The 7,309-nt window shown below is 32.2% G+C and overlaps 1 long non-coding RNA gene across 1 annotated transcript; it reads left to right on the forward strand.

Moving 5' to 3' along the window:
• Nucleotides 1-944: 944 nt before the first annotated feature.
• Nucleotides 945-2,868, forward strand: LOC115879691. Its single transcript, XR_004049750.1, has 3 exons — nt 945-1,079; nt 1,168-1,417; nt 2,280-2,868. It is a non-coding gene; the product is annotated as an uncharacterized LOC115879691 (long non-coding RNA).
• The last annotated feature ends 4,441 nt before the right edge of the window (nt 2,869-7,309 follow it).

Consider the following 7,309-nt stretch of genomic DNA (forward strand, 5'->3'; position numbering starts at 1 on the left):
GATGGTTCTATTAACTACAGCGACTTGGAGTGCTTGGAACTCTTGTATACCTGTCCAATGACGAATATTTCTCAGCCAGGATAGCTTCTTTTGACCTATTCCCCTTTTGCCCCCCTCTATTTTACCCTGGAGAATCAGACGCAGAAAATGATAGCGTTCTCCACGTAGTATGTGTCCCAAATAAGCTATTTTCCTCTTCTTGATGATTTCGAATAGTTCACATTTTTCTATACCAGCTCTTCTGAGAATATCTTCGTTCCTCACACGGTCGACCCAGGGCACTCTTAGCATTCGCCGTAGGGTCCACATTTCGAAGGCTTCAATTCGGTTTATTGTTGCTACCTTCAGTGTCCATGCTTCCACGTAATATAACAAAACGGACCAGACATAGCACTTCACCATTCTGTATCTAAGGCCGAAGTTCAAGTTCCAATATGTGAGAAATCTTCGCAGTCTCAAAAAAATAGATCTTGCTTGTTTGATCCTGCATTTGATCTCCTGATCTGGATCCCACGTTTCGTTAACCATACATCGCAAATATTTCAATTGTGTGACCTGCTTGATGACTTGTTCATTTAAGTAAATTCTGGTGTTCGGAATATTGTTTCTGCTAACAGCCATAAATTTAGTGTTTGTAGTATTTATGTTTAAACCCAGTCTTTGTCTTTCATTGTTAACCTTATTTAGAAGGATTTGGAGATCATTTGCATTGATCAGTGCTTTACACTGATCTAGATTAAATTCTTATTGTTTGAAGATGTAAAGAAACCTAATTTTTTTAGCTAATGAAAACTAGAGCATTTGTTTTTTCTAGTTGTAATAGATAGAGCACCAACAAGGAATATTAAAAAAGACAATATAAGCTTATAATAATTCAGTAAGGAATAAACAAAATAAACTATTTTATATTATATTTTAATATAAATATATTTATTCTATTTGACAGAATGGAATTGTACAAGCTATACCAACACTCTGTGCATGCATCAGTGGTATTTTCATTTCATTCCTAAGTGATCTAACTGTCAAACGACGATGGCTGTCTAGATTAAACGCCAGAAGATTCTTTCAGATACTTGGTAAGTTCTTCGTAATAAATTCGTTTATTAATTAAAAACCTTCCCCATTATATGCTCGTTGAATAATATACTATTATACATTCTCTAGGGTGTACTTTTTATGGACTGGGTCCAGTAATAATGTCTTTCATCCCAGCGGCATACAACAAATGGGCTGTAGTAGTCATGTCTGTTCAAGATGTATTTTTGATCGTGTTCATCATTGGCGGTAGTAACATCAACACATTCGAAATATCACCGGTTTTCGCTGGAGTAATCAATGGAATGGCTACCACTTGCACTTCAATCTTGTTTCTCTACTAGCAACATACTTATACAAATGGGTTATTAATGATCCGGTTAGTATAATATAGGTATAGTAGTATAATTTAGTTTCTCTAGTATAATTTTAATACATACGTTTAATTGTGCTATGTTAGAAGAACAGGGCAATTAGAAGTAACGATTACTAAATAATACATTATTACAGAAAGTAAAAGAATACATTAACGTAATATTATCTTTTCTATTAGAAAAGCCTTTTGATAGATAATATTACTAGGTTCAGTTAAATTAAATCTCATAGAAAATAACTAGTAAGTATTACATGCCTGGCCTGTGTTGTACAGAATTTGGTACAGGGCTCGGAATTCTGTAACTTAGGAACGCTAAAGCGGTTTTAGACGCTCAGCGTACATGACGTTAATTTTCGCTTAGCGCGCACGTAACTACCAATTTGGTATTCTCAACTGACGCGCTTAGCTTGTATTGTATACCTGTCAGTAAAAATTGAGAAATTTTTGATTTTGTGCCTTCTCTGGCTCTTTAGTGAAAACTACTCCTTCTTTTCTAAATTTGTCAATAAGTAATTGATAATTTACGATTACGACTTGGCAGTTATAAATAATGTTCAAAACATCGAAAATGCTGCGAAGAGTCTTCAACATTTCCCTCGTATAATAAGAATAATGACAGATCCATAGAAAAATAGGTTTACATAATAACTCAACAATAGGTTATGAAATTCACGTAACATTGACATTTTTCATTTTTTTATCCACATTTGACTATAGATGCGCGACCTGAGAAATTGCGATGCTGCCAATATGTGCTCAACGCGTATCCAGAAATTAGTAGTCTACAGCACGAAAAACTAAGAACACTACAAAAAAAAACAAAAAAAATACGTAGATTTTAAAGTAACGTTTTTTTGTCTTTTAGGAAAATGTAGCAGAATGGAGGTTATCTTTTTGTATCACTGCCATCATTACCATAACTTCGGGACTAATATATGGCGTTATGGCTTCAGATAAAAGGCAGAATTGGGAAGGTGAAATAGAAGTGAATCCAAACGAAGCAAAGAGACATAGCATCACGAGTATCGAGCAGGCCATTACTAGAATGTAGTTTTTAGAGAAATATTTATTTAGGAATATTTTTATTACTGTTTATATATTTTACATACCAACAGCCTAGTATTAGCCCCTACGGCTAATACTTTCCGAGATACAGCCGAGAGCTATTCTTAGTGGGACACCCTGTATATCGAGTATTAAGAAAATAATTTTAATACTTAATTTAATCAGAATTTTTTTCAATAAAATATATATTTATAATGTAAAAAAATCATCATTTATTTTTGATGATTTGTAATTATTTTGTTTTGAGTTAATTTTTTTTAATTTTGTGTTTTTTTGTCAATTTTATAAGAGGATGATTTATACATTAATACACCAGGTGTTTCTCAAAAGTGGTTCCCCCCATTAACTTTGTAATTTTTTCAGATAATAAAACGCAATTTGGTATGTTAGTGTATGACATAAATCGGGGTTGGTTGACATATTCAAATATTTTCCGTAGCTTCCTGTCTCACCGGAAATGACTACAACTTTTAATTTTTAAATGGTACTCTCAGTATTATTTCACTTCATTTCATAAAAAATCACATTCTGAATATGACATATCATATGTCAATTTTTAACATTTTCAATTAAAAAATAGCATTTTAAATATCAATCTAGTGCCATGGCTATGTTAAAACAATTAATTTTTAATCAAGGAGCTTTGAAAAAATAAATTTAAATACAATTTTTTTAATTAAAAATGTCAAAAATTGATTTATACAGAGTGCTACAAATTCGAGGTACGAGCATTGGTATCTCGGATACCGTAATAGATATGAACATGGTTAAATTGGGGCAAAGTTTGCACTTTGGAATGTTCACTAAGATGCTATCAAAAAAGTTTTTAAAATTTCAAGGATTGCTGAGTTTTTTGGAAAAAAAACGGATTTTTTTGAAAATCAATTTTATTTTTTCCTGTCGTTGCTTTTTAGAAAATTAAAAAACCAATTTGCACATTCTCATAGCCACTTTATTAGGACTATCTGATGGTATTTTTAGATTTTCAAATTAACAATCAACTTCCCAACATTTTTTAAATGATGTAACAATTCCTCTTGTGATTACTTTTCCATAGATATCCTCATCTCTCTCCTCATGTGAATTCAGAGACAATGAACATGAAAATTATTTACCATAAACATCGCAAACTAAAAACCTAATAAACAATTTTATACCTAGTACAGAAATACATTAAGTATTCTTACCTGTTTATCGTCCAAATCCATGTTAATAGATAATTAATATTTTGGATTTTTGTCTGTTATTTTTAAATATATTTTTGGAACTGCTGGTTTTAGTAATTATTAAATTAAACGAACTAAAACGTCAGAAAAAATAAACAATTCTTAACCATAACCCTAAAAAGTACAAAAAATGCAGATCTCCTGTCAACTTTCTTTATTTTTATTTATTCCTTATTTTCCTAGTGACATCACAGGTGGTATGCGCGAACTGAACGAAATTGGAGCCGCTATCGATCATACCTTGTTTTCTTTGTACCATGTACCTACTCATAGTACACGTTGGTTGTTTAGCAGAGATCAAACTTAAAAATATCAAGAGGCAACTTTGATATCTGTAGACAGTATCGTTATTAATTTTTTTTAATAAAATAGAGTTTCCATGCGGAGTAATTAAATATAATCTAAAATAGTTTTTATTTTTTCAAATTTTTAAGAACCTTATTGATTCGGTACTAAATCTAATCTAAAAAAGGAGATCGACAAACTTAAACTTTTAAGAATAGTCGTATTTTCTGAATGGCCTGGGTTAGTAAATCCTACGAACAGCATAGTAACATGAAGTATAATAAATAATGCTCTAATCCACAATTATATCATCTCGATCAATCGAGTAAGAAAGCAGAAGCAAAGCAATATTATACATGAGATGACTGAAAATTAATTCAATTCTGTCATATGTCTCATACCAATTAAACCAGATTATATAGAAAATGTGTCACCTATTATAATGATAGCGAAAAGGGGAAAGATAATGATTTAGATGAATATAGATTTTGTAAATCCTCCTAATCCACACGAGTTTTTATTTAATTTTAAACAAGGTTAAATAATAATTTTAAGTACCGATGAATTTAGCGCCATCGTATATAGTTAACTGTAAATAACATCATAAATATAAAAAATATATAGTATTTATTTTTAAAGGGTTACTATTTGCTTTTAATTTCATGTGGTTTACATCTACGAGCCCTAACAACTATATGTTGGGATAAGGTCATATTTTGGAATTATTGCCATGGTTTTTCAAAATGACTGAAAAATATATGTTTAATTTTTTAAATATAAACATAGCCATATATCCTAAACAACTTGACAATACTTTTATGAATTTGTAAATCAATCCATATTTACAGTAGTAGTTTTTGTTCATAAAAGGACAAATTTGCTGACAACTAAATGTTGGGACAAGTATTTTTAAATAATTAATATCATCATAGGCGGCTTTGCTATAAACGTCACAAATGTCATAAACTGTTTACTTCAACATTGACAGCTTGTAAGTCACTTGATACTTTGAGTATAGTGAGATTTACTGTATGTAATTTTAATTTTTTAATTTTCAATTTAGTTAATTTAATTCAAAGTAATGGTCCGTGGAAAAGCTACAAATCAAAAACTACGCGAAATTATAATTCGTCAATACAGTATGGGAAAAACAATTCGAAAAATTTCTGATGATTTAAGTATTCGAAAAACCACGATCTTTAAAAAGGAATCGGGGAGGCCAAAGTTGTATCTCAGAGAATTTAGGAAATTGAGTAAAAATTTGCAAGTCTGCCAGAAGGAAGTACTCTTCGCGAGTAACAGTTAAAATGGAATACTGTAACTGGTTTAAATATATCAGGAGAATGTTGCCGAAAAATATATCCATAAATGCGGTCTGGGGTTTTACAAGGTAAACTTTATTTTGTGTGGATAATTAATTACCTGAAGATTATTGATACAAATTCTTTTTTAGGCCAAAGAAAAACCGCTACTGACAGAAATTCAAAAGAAAAATTGCTACAATTGGGCAAAATTTAAATTATTGTGGACACAAAATATTTGGCATAAGGTCATATTAAGCGATGAGTCTAAATTTGATATTTGCGTTGGAGTTTATCGAAAACGAATAATACGAAATAAAGCAGAAGCCTTTCATAAAGATTGCTTAAAGAGGGTTGTTAAATTTCCTAAGGGGATTATGGTGTGGGGTTGCACGTCAGCAAGAGGTTTGGGCAAATTAAATTTTATATATGGCACTATTGCATAGATGGCACCAATTTTATAGATGGCACCATCCTCAAGGAGAATTTTGATTTACGGACAAAACTGCAGGAAATTTGGGATAATTTTTCTCCTCAAATGTGTGCCAATCTGTGGTAAATACAATGCATTTAGAGTTCAGGCATTTGTTAAGGCGAAAGGTGATGTAACTCCAGTATTAAACAAATTTCTTGTTGTGCTGTGCCAATATAGTTGTCAACAGAATTTATTAATTTTGTCAAAAATAAACTATTATCAAAAGTGATTTGTTTGCAAAGTTATAAAAATATAGTAAAATTGTCTAGATCATATATTGTAATGCTTGAATTTAGAACAATAAACAAAATAAATTGAGTCGTTTTAACAATTTACTATTTTTATTGCAAAAAAAGACCTTGTCCCAACATATAGTTGTTAGGGCTCGTATGTCAAATTTAGCTGCCCTACAAATATACTATTCGTATGTGTATAGGATTATTTGATGGTCTATGTGTTCATATCAAATACACTTTTAGTCACGTGACTATAAATATGATAAATATGTAAACACTTTATTAGTTTGATCAACAAAACTCACCTTCTTGACAGCACTTAAGGGTAGGGTTGCCAACTTTCAAAGAGGACGAGAGGGTAAAAAAGAGGCACAGGCGAAACATTTTTTGAAACCTCGCCCAAATGTCTAGAATTTACCAAAAAAATTATGTCATAGTTTAACATGTTTATCACTTCCACCAAATGTTTTTTGCACCTAAATATTTCTTCATTGTATTAAGTATCACAACACAATTGGTTTAATAAGATTGACGAAAATTGCAACAAAATGTTTCAGATTAACCATTAAAATTAGAAAATAAAGGTGGAAAACTAAATGTTAAACACAAATCTTTGAGAAAGACCTTCTTCAACCAGAGCCAATTTCCCGGTTCTCTCCATACCCGAAGCCTTCTCGAATCCGGATGAATTCCAAAGCGTGACTCCTCCGTGAAGGAACATTGGCCCATTGTTCATTCGACCATTGAACATGATCTTGAGCCCACAAATATCGTACCTCTCGATTTCCTCTCGTCGGGCGGTTGAGCTCTCCAGGGGCGTCTGCTTCTTAAGTTGACCTCTCTTAATCTATTGCGAACAGTGTCAGGACTTACGGTTACATTATGTGTTTCCTGGAGAATTAAACTAAGCTCTGGTGCTGTAAGAGTCGCAGTCGGTCGGCGTCGAGCATTTAATTGTAAAAAATGATCTTGCTGAGGGGTAGTAATGCGATGTCGCCCTGTGTGCCTTTCAGCAACATCACCACTTTAACGGTAGCGTGCACTTAATCGCGATATTACACTTTGCGTTGTATTTAATGCTCTAGCTACGTCGATTTGGCGCATTCCAGCTTCGAGCAAACCCATGGCCCTTAGCATTTCGTCTCTGTTAAGATGTCTACGGTCCATAATGTCGTTTAATACTAAACAGAGTTATTTGAATGAATTCTGGCCAGTTATCATAAAAACATAGCCAGTACAGGTTAAATTCGAACAATTGATGCTAGGTGCTTTTTATACATTGGACAAAAAATGCAAAAACACTTCTG

The sequence above is a fragment of the Sitophilus oryzae genome, unplaced genomic scaffold (assembly GCF_002938485.1).
Source record: "Sitophilus oryzae breed Bouriz unplaced genomic scaffold, Soryzae_2.0 scaffold_1585_pilon_pilon, whole genome shotgun sequence".
Lineage (NCBI taxonomy): Eukaryota > Metazoa > Arthropoda > Insecta > Coleoptera > Curculionidae > Sitophilus > Sitophilus oryzae.